The sequence below is a fragment of the Charadrius vociferus genome, unplaced genomic scaffold, assembly GCF_000708025.1.
Source record: "Charadrius vociferus isolate BGI_N301 unplaced genomic scaffold, ASM70802v2 scaffold365, whole genome shotgun sequence".
Classification (NCBI taxonomy): domain Eukaryota; kingdom Metazoa; phylum Chordata; class Aves; order Charadriiformes; family Charadriidae; genus Charadrius; species Charadrius vociferus.
The window spans coordinates 1,056,276-1,075,561 of NW_009648559.1; positions in this window are offsets into that span (position 1 = coordinate 1,056,276).

Sequence of the window (19,286 nt, forward strand, 5' to 3'; positions counted from 1 at the left end):
TTCTGAAAGGCTCAGAAAATGCAACCGCCGAGGCCTGCCACTGCGTTCTGTCCTCTGCTTCATTACAGAGCTGCCAGCCCCATGAATGAAGAGCTAAAACAGCATTTTTAAGATACGTCTTTTTTCAGACCGCAGGAATCCTGAAGTACTTGAGCTAATGCTACACAGGCCTGCTTGAGTCTTGGAAGACATCCAACAGTCACAATGGAGAGATCAGGAGAGATTAATTTCATCTACTGCTTGAATAAAATATCCCGGTTCAGTGTGAAATAGCACTTCTTGACTTCATCCTGCTAAGGTTGGACTGTCCCTGGCACCAGAGTTATTTTAACACAGTGAAGGACTTCATTGAAGGTTTCAGAGAAGGCAGACTGCTCTTTTCATTCCCTTGGGTTTGTGACTAACGGTTTCAAACTGTATTCATACCTTTTACAGTAACATATATGGGGAATGCACAAGATAGGATCATCACCGCAGGCTCCCTGCAAGCCACTGTCAACAGCACAGCACAAGTGAAGAAATGGCGCTTTGCCTGGCAGGCAAGGGGGCACAGTTTCACCACCCCAACTCTTTGCTAGACTACGACATCGACTGGGACTCATCCAGTGATGAGACTTTAAGAGAATGTGGTGAAAACCCAACTTGGCCTGGAGAATTTATTGAGGAGTCATCCCGGATGAGGAGGGGATTTACTGAAGGAATTATCCAAATGAGGCTGGAAGGCTCTAAACAATGTAATAGTTTATTGATAGTATCTAGGGGATAAATTGCCCCTGAGATGGAAACTAAACCCATAAGATGGGAAAGTTATTTTGTAAATTCACCACAATAAGCCGGAAAGAGTCATCATATATTCAAAAGCAAAGCTATTTTCAGGCCAACAAAGAGATAAGGATTTTGAATTCTCAGCTATATTCAAAATCTTCCAAGAAGCACTTTGAGATCTCCTTAGACATGGCCTAAAGCATAGATCTTCCAGCTATTCCTCTTTCTGTGATGTTGGCATTAGGTGATTTTCTACAATTTTCCACTGAAATCTTTGTCTTGTCTTCCACAGCTTATGACCCCTGTAAGGGTACCAAGAAACAATGCCACAGACAGCAGTTTCCCCTGTAGCTTTCCTCCATTTTTAAAGGTTATCTTTTATGGTTTCAATGTACTGAAGTACACTTAAAAGGCAATTACTTATTCCATGTCCTACAGATTTTATAGCAGAGCTATCATTCTATTATACAGACATTTCTGCTGCATCTCAATGCAAGCTGTAACTTACTTGCAGATAACAGCGTGTCTATATGAGTTCCTGCTAATAGTTACTTAGGAATGTAAAGCAACTAAATTGAACAACTATCCCTATAATCAAAACCACAATAATCTCTATTATTAGTTCTTTTTCTCTTTTTCCTTTCTTTTTTTTTTTTTCCATAATAAAGCAGCAAAAGGTCAGGGTTTCTAGCACACAAACAAGAATCAAGAACAGAGAATAAGATCAAATATCTTTGTTTTACCAACAATTTTTAGGGTCAGAGACTAGCAAATCTGTGGAAAAGTCAATACGCAGAACTTGTGGGGATGATTATATCATTTCCTGTTGTTTTTCCAAGAATCCTGTGATCATTTAATGTGGCACTTGCAGGAAATACATAAAAAGAAGTATCGAAGGCAGCACTACAGCAATGTGGTGACATCATATGCAAATACACACTATCCAAAGATTATTCCCAAGAATTTTATTAAAAATAATCAGCTCTATGAATTCTGAGAGCCTAAGATGGGTGTGTCTAACACGTACCTGAGTACCTCTTTGGAAAACCACTACCAGCAGTCAGATTACAGAAAGCAGAATCCAATAAATTAGGCCATTCTTTTGAAGAAACGCTAAGGTTGATGCATAATCACTATCTGAAGAACCACCCAAATCCTAGGAAGGCAACACAAGTACTGAAGTGAGTATGCAACCACAAAAAGGTAGTGACTTTAAGGTTTCCAGAGGATTAGGGAGGCACATATTTGTTCAGCTGCAGCAGGCACAAAACACGTTTTTCCTTTGTTCCAGTTATTCTATGGAGTTATGGTCTTGAGGCCTAACACCTTCAAAGTTTTACTTGCTTTTGGGCATTAATGAATGGCACCTCTGTATCTGACCACGTCCCCTGCAACCAGTCAGGAGGGTCTAGAAGCTGGTTGTACTGCCTTGGCACACACTGCAGAAACTCCCAGGTCAAGAAGCTAAGAGAGAACACCAGTAATTGCTGCACTAGAGCAGCAGCAGAAAGTGGGGTGGAAAATCCAGCTCAGGCTGTTTTCATCAGGGTTTAATTTAACCCTGTGGTAGCACAGTTTAAACTGTGTTATCATCAGCTACTACTATGAGATTTATTAGAAGGGAGTGTAAATGACGCCTCTGTTTGGAAGAGGAAAGCATTGCTTATATTGTGCCCAAATACACTCAAGACTCTAAAATGGGCTATGGACAGTAGATTTTATCAGAATCAAATTTTAGCAACTTATTTTTAGTATATGTCAAGCACTCAGTGGAGGGGAAAAGATCCCCCACCAAGTGTTCAATTAGTAACAATTATCTCACAATCATATTCCTGCTGCCTGGGATGCTGATTACTCATAAAATACTGAGTTCTGAATACTGGCTGAAAATACTGTCACTAAGTGGGAAATAAGGCAATGGGAGAGAATAGGGAATAATACAAAAAAAGGCTTCCAAAAGTTATAAAAAAGAAGTCTGAGTGTTACAAAGCAGAAAGCAGGAGGTTTCAGAGAATGCCCACATATGAAGGCCTCAGGCTTCTACTTTTTATGCCATCTGTATCTCAAGGGACGTTGAAAATCCAGAGAATTTCTTTAGTATGTCGTTCAGATCATAGGAACCATATTTCCTGATCTCTCCTATCTTATTTATTTTCAGAGGAAGGTGAAATATTTCTGAAGGGCAATTATAGTACAAAGAGAATGGTATCAAAACATCTGCATAACAGGTAGTGATAGTGCTTTCAGTATTTCTCTATCCTCCTGCAAATATACTCTAAACTCTTATTAGCTCCTCTGAGAGCCATGGCCAGTGGTGTCTGTGTGATGCACGTATCCAAGAATTCCACATCAGGTTTGAGCGCAGCTGCTTTCCAGGAACCTTATTTCTGCCACCCCTCACAACAAATTTCCACTAACACCACACTGTCCCGGTATTCCACTTCAACTCTTGCTATAGTTTGTCACGATGCGTATAATCTCAATCAAACTAAATAGTGTTATTTCTCTTGATGACTTACACCTGATGACTGGAAAGGGCTCTGGTCATCAGGACTGGAGATCCATATTTGCTTTGTCGCTATATGTGTTACGCCCCAACTTGAATTTTCTGTTGAAGAAGGCAAGAGACTCAAGATGGCAATAGAGAGCTGGAAAAAGCTTATTCCAGGAAAGTACTATAAATATCTCTTTTGTTGCTTAATGTGTTGATAAACCTCTTGCTAGAGAGGCCTCTAGTGTTAATCTGTCCATCAGTCTCTCAACAATTCCCATCTAAAATTATCAACAAATCGTTTTGTCAGTGAGGAATGTTTATTTGCAGTTGCACAACTCTGAGTTTGCAGAGTATTAGCTGCTTAAAACATAAGCAAACAGCCACAGTCTAGAAAAGCCAGTATTGTGAAAATTAATTCATAAACTTATTTTGCAGTAAATTTAGTGTTACAAAATTTAGTGTACACTTTGGACATAAAGTGCCTTAAGGGGAAACATTTTTTTTAAGATTTTTTTTCAAATGGCGCTCAGTAAAAAATATGATTTTAAGATGATTTTAGAAAATAAATGTAAAGAAGGTGTTTCTCCTTCCCCTCGCATGGAATCACCCTACAATGCAAACTGGATGTTTTTGAACATGCCTTGAGACTGCTGTGCAGCACTGCTGTGTGCTCCTCGACAGCTGCTGCCTTCCATCCCAGAGGTGGCAGCCTATAAATGATGAATGGATTTATTCATATAGTCTGTAGCTATCTGGGTGTCAGAGATATACCTAATATATGCATTACATACATAAACCATATTTGGTTTAGTAGCATTGAAAAGCCTCCCAAAAGTAAGGAATTGTAGAATTATCACTTACCAGTATTTCCCATGTTAAATATGTCCAAAAAAGTAACATTTTCTACAAGATTATCCTTAATTAGTATTTGTCCCTTGAAGATCTTGTAATACGATGCCTCTTTGAGCTTAAAGTGACTCTACCTGCCAGAGAACTTGCTGTGTTAAGGGCTGGGCCAGAGCTGATAAGAGTTTATCCCTTTACTTCAGTGGACTTCAGATCAAGCCTACGGCTCCTGCCAGGGGAGGAAAAAAAAATGGTTGTTATAAATAGGAAAGACTAATTTCTGCCTAAGCTCCTGTTTCTGATCAGAGCAAACGTTGAAGGCTTTAAAGCTGATTACAAATTAAAATATCTGTGTCCCCAAACGCTTGCCTAACTTCAAACAATTGGCTGCCACTGTCTGCTGAGCTGGAGCTGCAGGGACAGGTGTGCCCAGAGCTGCACCTATTTCAGGATCAGAAGAGGGCACTAGGGTTTAAGCTATGTTGAGAATAATCCAAGACAAAGAGGCGAGGGGGGAAACTGTGAAGTGTGTTAGAAATAGTCTTTTGTTATTTTGCTGGTTCTCTCATATAAAGTGAGAAAACACAGGCAGGGCTGGATGCTCGTAGGACCAGGTGCCGTGGTAGCTCCAGCACAGCTCAAGGGGCATGTTCAGCCACCGACATTTACACCAGTGCCTCCAAACTGTGGTAGCCTCACCCCACCTACCACAGTCCTCCTGCTCCATCCCACCCTGCACAGCCAAATCTTCACACATCGTTTTTCTCTGTTGGGCTCTCCGCTTGCAACCGTACCAGCAGCAAACGGGGACACCACCAGAATGACAGTTATTCACCGAGAGGCTGAGCTGCCCAATCCACCATGCTGAGCAGCAGTCAGAAGGGTCACGAGATGTCCCTCGGGGGCTTGAGAGACACAGTGAATTTTACACCGCAGCTTAATAGTGATAAAAAGACACACACACCCAACAAAAAGCCCCATTGTGTCTTGTTCTCCATGTAGCTACAAGATAGTGTAATTGCATTATGATTGTTATTCTCTGTTAAATCTGATGTGGTATTTTGATACAGCACAACACAAATTTTCCTTACACAGGACTTGGCGCAGATTCTGCATGTTCTGTGTTATGGGGGTACATTCAGTGGTGACAGACAGGCTGGGGTCAGGAGGAACCACCGGCTTGTATCAGCCAGCTCAGCTGTTTTATCTCCCTCTGCTATCTGTGGATAGAGGATTACCTGGAGAAAAAGAACCCAAGCTAGGTGTTTGTTTTTTTCCTCTGAAACACCTTCTGCAGGAATATTTTGCTCCCCATTGACTCTACCGGGGATTTAGGAAGAACTACACCACATACTAGCTAAAATGGACATGTAAATATCCACTATGTATCAATAAATCCATATAAATCTGAGTGCAAGACATAAGAACAGGTGTACTAGCTTAAGACAAATGATCCTGTGCAATAGAAGATAAATGCAGAAGACTAATAGGAGAGTAAGCAATACTTTCCCAGGTGTCCTCTCCCAGCTTCCAGCAATTTCTGGCTCAGGGAGTTCAAGTCAGATGATGTTTCTTTGTTAAATACCCTTTGGTGGATTTTTCCTGCATGGATTTCCTCCATCTTCATCCAGAGATGAAACAAAGACCTAGAAGACAATATAGTGAATTAATTTTCCTGACACTCATTTAGGCTATCATGAAAGACCGGCCCCGGGATTCGTCCTTACCCCACACAGAAGTCAGAAAGTTACATCCTTTACTAGGAAAATTACATCCTAAGAACTTTTTCTGTCAATTTTTAATTATAAAAGAGTTATTTGATTCCATACACCAAAATACCTGAATCATCTACATGACTGTCCAGTATAGATTGTGTTGGGATTTCTTACTATTAGCTTGCAATACTTGCCCATGTACACAATGTGTGTATTTAAGAGGCATCTCACAGTGAGCAAAAAAACATGCATCAAGTATTACATTATCTAGTCCATATTTCTCTGTAAGCTAGAGGGGAAAAATTTGGGCTTATGCCTAGAAAGAAGATGTTCCAAACCAACTGAGAGTAATTCAAATTGTAGTATAATAACAAGGAATTTTGAGTGCAAGAGGCCATCAGTCTGGTTTTTTAAATGCAAAGACCCCTAGCATGAATTTACTTTCAACGTAAAAAATAATTATTGTCTTCTACTGAAAAGCGAGGAAAAACTGAATTTCTCATGCTGCTTCTAAGATAGACAGGAACAGAAGGGGACTGGCACATTTATGTGTAAATTAGGGAGTAAATTTAGCAAAGTAATTAATACATTGGGTAGAACGCAAAAAAATTTAAAAATTAAAGTCAGGGAACAAAACATTTGGGTTTCTGAGGCAGCCTGTGTTCAGAGAGAGACTCTACCAGTCTATACAGTGCAGCACCTTCCTACAGACTGACCCTATAAAAGGTTATTAATAAGCAATTTCCCAATGTGTTTGAGTCTATCATATGTTTTTCAGCAGAAGTCAAATCTTCTGGGGTAACTTCATACCGCTCTAGCCTCTCCCTTGGACCAAGACTTTTAGATCTTATTCTGCAGCTTTTAGATCGCCTTCCCAACCTGTTGTTACCCAGGCAGCTATCTCCTCTGTTCTAGTGAGAAGATGCTACTGCTAGTCTTCCAAAACCTTAGAAAAAGATACACATCATTAGCACAAATATCAGGACACAAGGAATCTACATAAACTTGAGAGCAACAGAATGGAAAGGCTAAATTCAAGTTTTACAGTGAGGTAAAGCCCCGGTACGTGCTGTACAAACAGGCTTTGCCAGGAGACCTAAACCACCTGTGTTGTTCAGCTGCTGAAAATGTGTGTGTGTGTGTGTATGTATAATATAAATTACAAATCAACAACAGAATATACAGAATTCCTAAAATATAAACTTTGTTAACAGGGAAGACCTTGTCAGATTTTTTTTTTTTTTAACTCATTACAATTGACTCATGCCACCACTGAAGTTTTCTTGACTAATACCACAAATTGGCCACCACTTCTCTCCAAAACTATCTCCTTTTGGTTTTGTCTTTGTTTTTCAAACTCAAAGAGCTGACTCAATAAGCTAAAAATGCAGATTTTCCAACACACACACACAACATTGTTTTTCATATAGTCCATCACATCCTTACGGAAGGCACGACATTTTTATCCAAGGAACAAAACAAGAACCTGTATCTTGTCAGATTCTTCTTGTAGTCAGTAGTCACGCCTCAAAATTAGCAGTCACAAGCATACATGACTGGAATGTATTATGTTACTGGGCAGCTATTCTTTTCATGCACAGTCACAGACATGACAACAGAGGAGAGACTGATAGCATGGATGAAAGACATGATCTGCCACAAAGAACTAAAAAAAAAGGCAGTAATACCCACAAAAATTTACTACCCTTATGATTCAGGCTCATACCACCATTGTCTTGGAAAGTCTGGATTTTTTTAGCATAGACAGTGTGGAGGGCTTACACTATCAGAAATATCCAAAGGTTTTCCATTAGCCAAGAAAGAGTAAAAAAAAAATACTTAAGGAGGAGATATTCTTGACGGTAAACAAGATTACAGTGAGGTGCAGCTCCTAAAACGTGGAAATTGTTCTCCCTGCTCCTCTGGTGTAAGGCTGGCTGTGAGAGAAAGTTTCTTGACGGCACCTCAGGAGAACTGGGAGCTGAATTGGAGCTGAAGTAGTTAATATATGGCTAATGCCAGCTAACGGTAGCCTCAAAAGCGCATGTTTATCACAAACATTAAAAACTTTGAAGGCAAACATTCACAAAGGTGAGAGCCCACAATGCCTTAATAAAGCTGGAAAGTAAAGGGACATACATGAGTGTTATTTTTAAAAGGAAGACCAAAATTATATTAATGCAGATGTGGAATAAGAAATACTCGCAGCAAATGGAAAAATAATTAAGATAAAAAGTGTGGCAGCTTAGTGGGATCGATTTGCTCTTTGCAAAAGTTAATAATGAAAGACACTGCCTTTGAAAGGAAAAACAAGTCTGCTAAAAGATAAACACTCATAACTTTTATTTATAAAAACCTGCAAAATAGTCAGGAAAAGTTGAAAGCTAGGGGTGTATTTTGGGATAATATAGCATGCCCTAGAAGTTAAATGGGAATAAAGACCAAACAGCAGCAAAAAGTGATTTCAAACTAAGACTTTTAGAGAGATGAGATATATATTATAGGTATCACCCCTTTTCTTGGAAAGGGGACAGTGATTTTACAGATCTTCCTTTAAATTTAGACCTTTGGTATTTTCAAGTATTGAATGTACCATCAGGAAGAGTTAGGAGAAATATGCCAGCTTCACTGATACCATCCCTTTCTATCTGATCAAGCCAGTAACAGATTGGACGCAGACTGATCCGGATAAATTTGTATGGATATCAGCTCTCCCTGGAAGAAAGCACTACATGAAGTTAAACATGGTTTCATGGCATTATGAAAAAATTATGAAAACAGACCAGAAAAGCAGAGGAATACTTTGAGTCTCTCAGGATTTGTAAATGAAGGGACTTCTAAAGGAAGTGATAAAAATTATGCAGGGATTGTCCTAACACCTAACATCGAGTCTTTCGAACAGACTCTGCCACCTAATGAGAGGGCACTTCTATATTGATTGCTGTAGGATGGCTGAACGTGCATGTATTGTTTTTCCCCATGAAATCCTCCCAGCTCTTATTAAGTCAAGCAAGGGAGACATGAGGACATGTCACACTCCTGTTTGCATTATCCTCCTCCTCTCAGAGCACAGTGGGGATTTGTACTGAGGGTTTAGTTCCCGCTTGTGCACAGCTCTCCCTAATAACCATCCAAGTGACCAGAGCATCCCAGGACTGTGCCCTTTTGATTATACAACATACTTTTCTGAAGACAAAAGAACCACCATCCACCCACCCCCAAATCCCAAACAGACTAAAATCTTGGAGAATTTACGAATTTACAATAAAATAAAAACATAGCTAGTTTCTAACAGATCAGTGCTCTATTCTTTTCAAGCTTTGTCTAGCAACACATCATTCACTTCACTTTGATTTCATTTTTACATTGTAGCTTGTACCATTGTAATTACCTCTCTGAACAGAGATCCCAAAAGGATTCAAAAAGGTGTCCACTATCGTGGCCTTTTACATAATGTGTTGGCTGTGCTCATTTATATTATTAGAGTGGTAGAATAATATGCACACCAGCTATTAACATATTCTACAACCAATTTATAATCTTATATTTTCATGGCATTTATGGCAACCATCTTCATAAAAGAAGGCTTATGGATTTTTAGTTTGAGGAACGATGACATTCCTTTTTAAAATCTTGGATGTAGACACCTGAAGACATCAAAAAAGATTGTTCGTCATACAAGATGCATCATCTACATTCCAACATTTAATGCAGCTGTACATAAAAGCCCCAAATGCAAAATTGCTTAAGGAAGCAAAGTGCTTTTCCTGGGTATGTATCACATTAAACATCTACTATGACTGCATGCACAAGGTCTCCACGCATAGCTGAACACACAAAGTGCAAAAATGCCGTTACGCAGTGACCCCACGGGAGTTGTTCAGATGTAACCAATGACTGCATCTGTTCTTATCTCTTCTCCATTTGTATTTTTAGAGAGAAAAACCCTCCCGACTTCTGTTTCTCCGTGGTAGATATTGAGAAATAGAACATTGACCCTGCAACAGTCACAAGTGCGCAGACCTGTTCCTCATGCATAGCACGCACAAGATAACATTTTATGCAACTGAAGAGTCTCAGTCAATATGCTTCTTCCTTTAACCACAGAATTTACTGCCTGTTACAACAGCTAACAAAATTTTAAATTGTGGTTTTACTGAAATCTACAGTTAACCAACAATTCACCCGTAAGAAAAACTGATTACATAAAGCCATAAAGTGTTGCAGCATAACAACGCACACATTTAAGATCTAAAAATTTTCAGATAAATGAGTAATTAGGGAATCTCTCCAAGAGCTTGGTGGAGTTAAGACAATTTTCACGAACTGAGGAGCCATCTCTGAGACTGAGAGTTTCTCCAGCGGGAAAGCAGTAGGTAGGGTTGGCTTTGTAAGGCATTGCTCACCTGTAGCTCAGGAAATGTTTTTGGTGAGCCTCACAGGGTGCAGAGAGGTCCTTCCACCCTGCAGGCTGAAATTCTGAAGTTTCACACACAGCTCACAATAACCATAAAGAACACTGTTAAAAAAATAATTTTAAAAAAAGGTCTATTTTCCCACCCCATAGATTCCTGCAGTAACCTCCACAGTTCTGAATGCATGAAAGAAGTGGTAGTTTCCTACCGGTGGAAAGCAGTTAGAGTAATATTATGGGTTAAATTCATGTAACATGAATAATGACAATTTACTCCTTAACTAAACGCTAACGTTACTCTGCAGCCGCATGAGATGTTAGCAACACCTGTGCGAGTTAAACGTCAAAACTTAGACAAAGTCATCATATTCTTGTTCCCTAGAAGGGTCACCTTTTAAAAAAAAAAAAAAAAAAAAGACTGCTCTTTCTTTACTGTGGTATTTTTCTTTGGTGCTGGTAAACAGAACATGAAAAATACCCCAGCAGTGTAAAAATCCTGAAGGTGAAAACCATTGCTACACTAAACCTCATATTGTCTTCATGGCACTTTGTTTTATGTGTGTAACGGGATACTGTGAAAATGCAAGCAAATTTGACCCTACCTTCATCTTTGGACTTGCAGAATGATCTCTGCTTGAAACTTCCTCACGTTTCCTTTTATGTGCTAGATCAAGACTGAGACCAATCGGATAAAGCAGCGTGTCTTGAAGGCCTGACTCGCAGCTGTCCAGACAGTTAACCTTAGCTATGGGAGAAAAAAAATAATCAAACAATCTGTTTTCTTTGCAGTCTTACAACCACTGTATCACATGATGTGACACCAATTTCCCAACAGTGTATACTTTGAAGCTGATAAGTGTTAAGCCATGATTAAAAATTCCAAATGAATGTACATACCTGTCACTCCGGTGGGTCCCTCGGTTGTGGTTGGTGACTACAGGAAAACAACCAGGAATCCATCTGCCCGGGCAGATGGATTAGATTAGGGCAACCAAGATGATTGAGGGATTGGAGCATCTCCCTTATGAAGAAAGGCTGAGAGAGCTGGGACTCTTTAGCCTGGAGAAAAGAAGACTGAGGGGAGACCTTATTACTACTTACAAATATCTAAAGGGTGGGTTGAAGGAGGATGGAGCCACACTCTTCTCGGTGGTTCCCAGTGACAGGACGAGGGGCAATGGGTGCAAGTTGGAACATAGGAAGTTCCGTTCCAACATACGAAAAAACTTCTTTACAGTTCAGGTGACAGAGCAGTGGCACAGGCTGCCCAGGGAGGTTGTGGAGTCCCCTTCTCTGGAGATGTTCAAGACCCGCCTGGATGCAGTCCTGAGTAATGTGCTCTGGGCAATCCTGCTTTAGCAGGGGAGTTGGACTAGATGATCTCTACAGGGACCTTCCAACTCTGAAAATTCTGTGATTCTGTGTTTCTGTGGGAGGAGGGTGTCACAGAGACCTAATTATAGGGTGAATCAGTTAACTTTCTCAGCAGCTGTAGATCAAATACAGAGTTGACTCACAATCAGACTAAATCAAATGCAGTTAGTTTTTGTTTTACCATTAGGATCAAGGATAATACAGCAGACCCAAAGAACCCAAAACGACCAAAACCCCCCAAAACACTATGGGAAATTTTGCGTAGTTGCTTCCAAAAAACTCACAGGCCTATCATGATCAGTTTTACTATTTGGTTCAGAAAAACAGCTGGTTTATCAATTAATTAAAACATGTATATGCAGTAATTGTAATAAATAAGTAAGTGTAACTGGATAGCTTCATTACCTGCAAGGGAAATTGCAACTTTTGAAGTAACCTCATGCCACACAAAAATGAAAGGTTTCGGTTGTTGGTTTTTTTTTTGGTTTGTTTGGTTTTTGGTTTTTTTTGTTGTTTCATTTTTTGGTTTTTTTTGTTGGTTTTTTTGTTGGTTTTTTTTTTTTTTTACAGACAGTATGTCTTTGATAAGCATACTACAGATTATTGTATATGTTTTGAATATTCATTTACAATTAAACAAATATTCAGTGCCTTGTTAGCAGGACACAAGTTTGAGTTGGTTTTGCTTCTTCGATAAAGCGCTGTCATTCCAGAACCTTTTTTGAGTAATGAAGTCACTTTAAGTAAAATGCAGCTAACTGTAGAGGTTGTTAAATTGTAATAAACAGATATTATAAACATTAAATACCAAGTGAACACACTAAGTACAGATGAATTAAACCAAGAACTAAAAGCTAGGAAATTAATAGAAAAATTCAAAACATTTTCAATAATTAATAATTACAGCAAATATTCAAAACAGTTGTTTAGTCTAGATTAAATCCTTGTTTAGGATGTATTAGACTAAAAATGCCTTCTGATGTTCATGTGTTGGCTTGCTTTCATGGAGGAACAGGAGGAACGTAGGAGAGAAACACTGACGTTTTGCTCTCAAACACTTACTTGTATGAGTAAATTTACCACATGAAGAGTCCTGTTGAGTTTACCGGGAGTATTCATGTAAGGCACTCCTCCTGGGCATGACTGTTCACAGAATTTAAGCCATTAAAGGCTATTAACTCTCCTCCCTGGTAATAACATTATTTACATATTTCTTCTCAATGAACAGGGCCACTCATTAAGAGGAAATAAGGAAAATATTTCCATGGAAAATGCATTTTTCAGAAGTACAATTATTTAAATTATTGACGGTCAGAAATGTTATCAAGTGAGGAGTCAAACAAATCAGAAGTTCGGAAATCAGTTTAGACTTAGAAAGAATTTTTTTTTAAAAAACTTATTTTTTAAAAAAAAATTGCCCAAAAGAGAGAGGAAAATATCCCTGACACAGTAAACATCAGTAACTTGTGAACACCCTCCTTTCACTACAGTCCAGAAGCTTCCAGTGCGAAACAGTTCCTTCCCCTTATCACACTGGGAAAAATGATACAAAACAGACTCCTGGTCCTTGTTTTGACTTACCAGAGTCCATATTAATTCTGATGAAAGCGGGAGATAAATAGCGTAACAGTTGACCCTTAAATTTGTAGAAAATAGTAGCCCTTTTCACTACCATAACAATTTTGTCAAGTCACTCTAAATATCCACAGTAGTGTGGGCATATGTTTCTCTACAGAGGACCTCTGTGTTGCGTGGGTGCAGTGCAATTCCAGGATGCTCATACAGCAGCAGAGAAAATGGTGATTTAAACCCCTTGTAATCACACCGCCTCAGGGCACTCTATGTATTATATACATCATATGTCCTCTTCTGGAAATTTTTCACTTCCTCCACCTATTTTCATTTAAGTTGGGAGAAGTCAACGTAAGCATTGGATGCCTCCTTGGATTCTAGTTTCCCTGTGCAAAAAGGGGTGGTGGTGGCATGGCACTCCGGTAGTTAGATCCATACGGACTCACAGTTTTCTGATTTGCACGTCCACCTACAATAACTTCTCTTAACCTTTACGAATCTTTTTTTGGCACTGAAAGTGATATTTGTCTCCCCCCAAGAGCAATGGGCTTTAAGATACACAGTTATACCAATTCAAAAACTACTCACAACAAGAAATTAATATCTCGTTAGAAATATGACACTGAAATGATGGCATTATAATCACTGAAAGATTTAAGCGGACATGATTACAGTAATTTATATCTCGATGTGATTACAGTAATTTGTATCTATTAATTAACACACATTTTAAATCTCCTGCCATGTTAACTTTTTTTAGGAAATGATACCCTTCAACTTAATGACATGAAATTCACCCCAAATATATATTTTTTTTTTTTCAAATTTGTTGCACAACTGTAACACAATCACAAAACCAAAAATACCAGCTACAGAAGTATTAAGTTACCTAAATATGATCATAATGAAGTTGGGGGTATTTTTAGCAGTGTTGGTGAAGATTTTTATTTGGAGGGTCTTCTGCATAAGTGACATAATTGTTCTCTTCTCTTGACTTCACATGCCATTTAAATATAGCATTAAAGGAACATACCAATATATTCTTCTATCCATATCAGCATATGCCAAATAGGATTTTGCTTCTATTCAGATCCATCTCCCTTTCCAAACTACACAGGAGAGAGGATTTCTGAAGAATAAATATATTGAGCAATTAAAATTAATTCCTAGAATGGAATCTTGCTAGGATAATAATAGATAAGTAATAATACCTGGTATTTTACGTGTGGGATGGAATTTGAAAATATGAATCACTCACCTGAGCAGCAGCTAGGTGTACATGCTTTTGTGATTTTACAGCTGAGGAAGAGGCAGCAACAGAAACATTTAGAAGAAGGATGAAATTGATGCAAGGAAAGAATAAGAGTAAGTGCAATTTTTCAGGCAGTAAAGTGAAACTCTCAACGGGTTTCTCTTCCTTCTTTTCTCTCATGTCTCCCTGTGACAGGAGGGACCTCCAAGCTGCCACTTAACCATGTTCAAAATTTGGAAGAAAGCTGGTGCTGACCAGCTTTTCAGTCTACTTACTTTTAACCCAATAGCTGATGTTTAGCTTTTAACCCTGCTAGCTTTTTTCCTGGATTTGGATGATGATCTCTACCTTTGGAGAATGATGTGTAAGCAGTGGCAAGCACTCAGCTTAGATGATTAGGGTAATGAAGGAAAATAACTAACAAACCCCAGAAAAAAATTACATAAAAAGGTCACAGAACAAACAGTGCCAAAGTAAAGTGAATTTGGCAGATAGGAAAAGAGAGGGGAGGAAAAAAAACCGCCAAAACCAAATTAGCACTTGTTAGCACCATCTAGAGTAATCCTTTCCTTCCTAGGGCACGCAATCAAATGCTATTGATCTTCCCTAAATTCTAGCAGATTTCAGGCAGAGGAGAATCAAGTTTCAAGAAAACTAATCAGGCCCCGGAGCCACAATACCGATTTCTGCCTCCTTTCCCTGTTAGGTCTTTGAATTTCCTGGGCAGGATTGAATTCCATCCATTTCTCATTAATCATCATTTTAATGTTTTACATTTACAGTAGCAAGCCAGAGTCAGCAGCACTTTTGTTTGTATCTTAAATGGGCGTAATTTTAAAATGTTGTGCCATAACTTCACAAAACAGGCTGGGGACACACTTAACTTGGATTTACTGTTCGCAGCAGTTTATACCAAAGAGACACTGTGTCAGGACGCTAAAACAGTTTTTAAAAATCCAGCGGAGTGCTCTATAGAGCACACCTTTATGTAGTTAGTTTCAAGCAACCCATGTATAACATTGTTACGCTGCTTTCTCCTAAGAACTGAACAACCTGAGCTTTGTTTTAGGCTGACTTGAGTATGAGTGATGAACATGTGTATTTTTTAACTTAAAAGCTAAATCAGAAGGAGTATTTGACTCCAGATACATCATTTAAATAAATCTACATAGCTGCTAAAACCAATTCCAGAAATTATGTGAGGACATGCAAGGAAGAAAGTGCAAAAGTTAGCTTATATTAAAATTCATGACAAATTGGCTGTTGTTTTAATTTTAAAAATACCAAGTTCTCCATTTGTCAATTTGGTAATATACATGCTTTAAAAAGCCCGCTGCTACCAGATATTGTTTTTATATGGCTTATTTTGTACAGTTCAAATAAAACACATGTATGGTTTATACAGTTCTCTTGGAAGCTTTCAAGGATTTCAGAAAATCCTTAGTAAATTGTCAAAAAACTTAAGTTAGCCCCTTTAAAAGAAAGAGCAGATAACACACTTATTAACGAATTACTAGATGTTGTTTCAATACCCAACACCTTCCAACTTTCTTTGCAAAAAAGGCCACGTTATTTAGCTGCCCAACTTCTCCTAATTCATTCTAGAATTTCTTGCTGCCTCTGCTTATATTATTTCTGAAGGTAATACCTTCCCTGAAACATAGACTTTGATTTCTTATAAATGTATACAATAACTAGAACAAAGGGGACCTAAACTAATAACAGATTTAATCACAGTAGATCAGGTAAATATTATGGAACACATTTTACAACTAGGTAAACTGAACTGAATTGACCAAGGTGATGGGACAAAGTAACAGCAGACTTGGAAATCGAAGCAAGAAATCTTATCTCACTATTTATTTTAACTAAGCCCACCGGATATAAGCAGCACACATATGACACACTCTTCACTGCACGCCTTCCCCATGCAGCAGATGTTTCTAAGAGAGACAGGCTCATTGCTGCCCAAAGCACTAGTTGTTGCTTAATGTCAACTGCCAACACAAAAGTCATCTCCCTTGCTGGAAATAATGAATATGCAACAGAAGAGAGGCCCCCTTCCCTATCTTTTTGAAGAAAATGTTGCATTACATTTCAAATTTAGATGGAAGAGCATGCCTGTATGGAGAGAGAGAACCCCACCAAAGAGGCTGCTTTGACTCTTTTTCTATTTTGTCACCTGGTCAGCTCTTAAATGGTCATACTGTAATATGAATTTTAGTCATCAAAACAAAAAAAAAGTACATGAAACCTGTAATACTGGGATAAATATTTTTGTTCCTTTTTTTTTTTTAAATAACTAACCACTGCTTACTCTTGAAGTAGCAGTATGTAACATAAGACAAGAAATTACCTCTAGCTTCATATTTCAAGATGTCTTCCTCTCCTTGGTCTCTCAACTCATCTGTGCTGCATCACTTACAAATTCCTTATAAAGGTGATACTGAGACCCTTTTCTTCTCCCACTTACTCACACCACAAGACCAATCAATGCCAATAGGCTTATCATGCTAATGACTGTAAAAGGTTCACAGTCTGTTCCTAATAGAATAATTGAATAAACAGTGACAAAGAAAAAAATTCTGTGATGTTACTCTCACTTTCCTCCAAAAAGCCACATCAGAAGGAAGGAAGGAAGACTGCTTGACTTGATACACTAAGGAACGCATTTAAATTAAAACCTGGTTGTTGTCATAATTCATTTATACTTAGGAAACCCAGCGATTAACTGAAGAGAAAGTCAAAAGAAATGAAGCGTGGCCTACAATGGAGTTGTGGAAGCAGCGTTCTTTAGTTGACTAAGAATGCAGATATCTCTATGTAAAATTGCTAGCAGGTTTTGTTTGATTGAAGTTTTTTTGTTGTGTTTCTTTTATGTTTTCGAGTTTTCAAAAGACTTCATGAACTGTATGTGAAATCTAATTTCAGTACTAATTAGTTTCTGTAGCTTACTGAAAAAATATATTCATAGTAATGCAGATTTCATGTGTTTAAATTCATTTGAATATCTAATGAGGAAAATGCAAAGACAAAAAAATGATTGTGCTTCTCCAGGTTGAATGGAAATCAGCTAATGTTACTGCAATGGAATTTCTTGCTGGACAGATTTCATAGATATTTCTAATCTATCTGCAACTTCCTGAACAAGTGGAATTTGTTTGAAATAGGAGCAGTCCAAGCTTTGCAGAGCTAATTCTATAAATGTGAAATGTAGGCATTTTCCCTAAGAATTTGCAGGTGTCTGTATCACTAGCAGTGACACCACTAACATTTTGACTACAGCAATATCATAGTTGTCAGTATTGTGTTACTATTATCTTTTATTAAATTAGAATCATTCATTCATTTATTCATTGTTCATTTAGGAACGTTTCTTTTAATTTTCTGTATTTTCATTTTTTTAAAAAAAGCTTATGCTTGAACATTTAGGTAATAAATTCCTCTTCCAGGTGAAGCTGACTAATATTTCTCACTGTCACTGCAACTCAAATCCAAAATGAGTCTCTAGAAAGATGAAGTAACCGAAAAAGTACCAGTAGAAGTCTGGAGGTGAAAAATAAGTGGCAGGACAACTTCTTGGCCCTATATAAAATATCCTGAAAGAGTTAGATGATATAGTAAATCCTAGTTGCCGTGATAACACACAACAATCACGACACATATTTTCCCCTCCAAAAAGGATTGTCTTTGTTGGAATCATGAACAGTTGTTACGGTTCCTTTACTTCCTACCTTTAGACTAATGGACATATAACAATACACTAACATATCTACATTTTGTTATACATTATAAAACTCCTGAGATTTAGTTGGAAGAGACTGAGAAACAATGTGGCACAAGAAAGAACAAAGAGGACTGGAAACAGATCCCTCTCTTGTTCCAAATAACAGAAGTCACTTGTGAGCCAAGGACATCCTTCACGTGGAGACAGACCATGCTTCTCTCACCTAGAAATTTGCAATGTTGGTGGTGATTTAATACTTCTAGCCTCAACAGAGCTAGCCTAGCACAGCAATGTGCTACTTGAAAAGAAAACCACAGTACAGATTGAAGAGGTTTCATGGAAGTCTCATGAAACCCACACAGCAGACAAGACTCCAAGAAGGCTTCCTTCACTACTGTCCTTGTGGGACTACTCTATGGGTTTGGAGGCTTGGGGAGGTGGGGACACTGTGTCTTGACCATTACAGTCTGGAAGGGAATGGAAAAGAAAAAGATATTCTAAACATCAAGATTCAGGAGGTGGAAAAGCAACAACTCAATGTTCCTCAAACATTAGCACAAAGTTCTTGACTTCAATGCAACTATCATCACACCCGAAGTCAGACAGAAAAAGCACTAAGCTACAGCCGCAATTGAAACTACAATGGTAATAGTCAAATATCACCTCTGTCATTTCTTATGATGTAAGCTGTCAGACAGACACATTTTTCTCTAAAATCATGCAATACTACATCCCTTAACTATACTTTTTACTATGTATCCTTTCCAATATATAAGAAAAAGACTCAAGGCTTAGTATATTTTTTTTATATCAAACATACTGGTATTATAAACCTGCAGTCAATAGTCTACATGATGAATACTAGCATTGTAACATAAATGAAAAGACATTGATTTATTAGTATTTTATCATTAAATAAAAAGAGCCTCCAGGGCTTGTCTTAAAAAAAAAATAAATTAATAAAAGCAGTGGCAAAGAAAAATTAAGCATCAATGTACTTCTGAATTTGGAAAGTCTAAAAAAGTTGGTAAACACCCTTAATCCTGTACTTGCTGCTAAGGGTCGCTCCAAACATTTGCCCCTTGTAGAGAAAAGGTGCTCTTTCAATGGGTCAGCGCTCACCAACT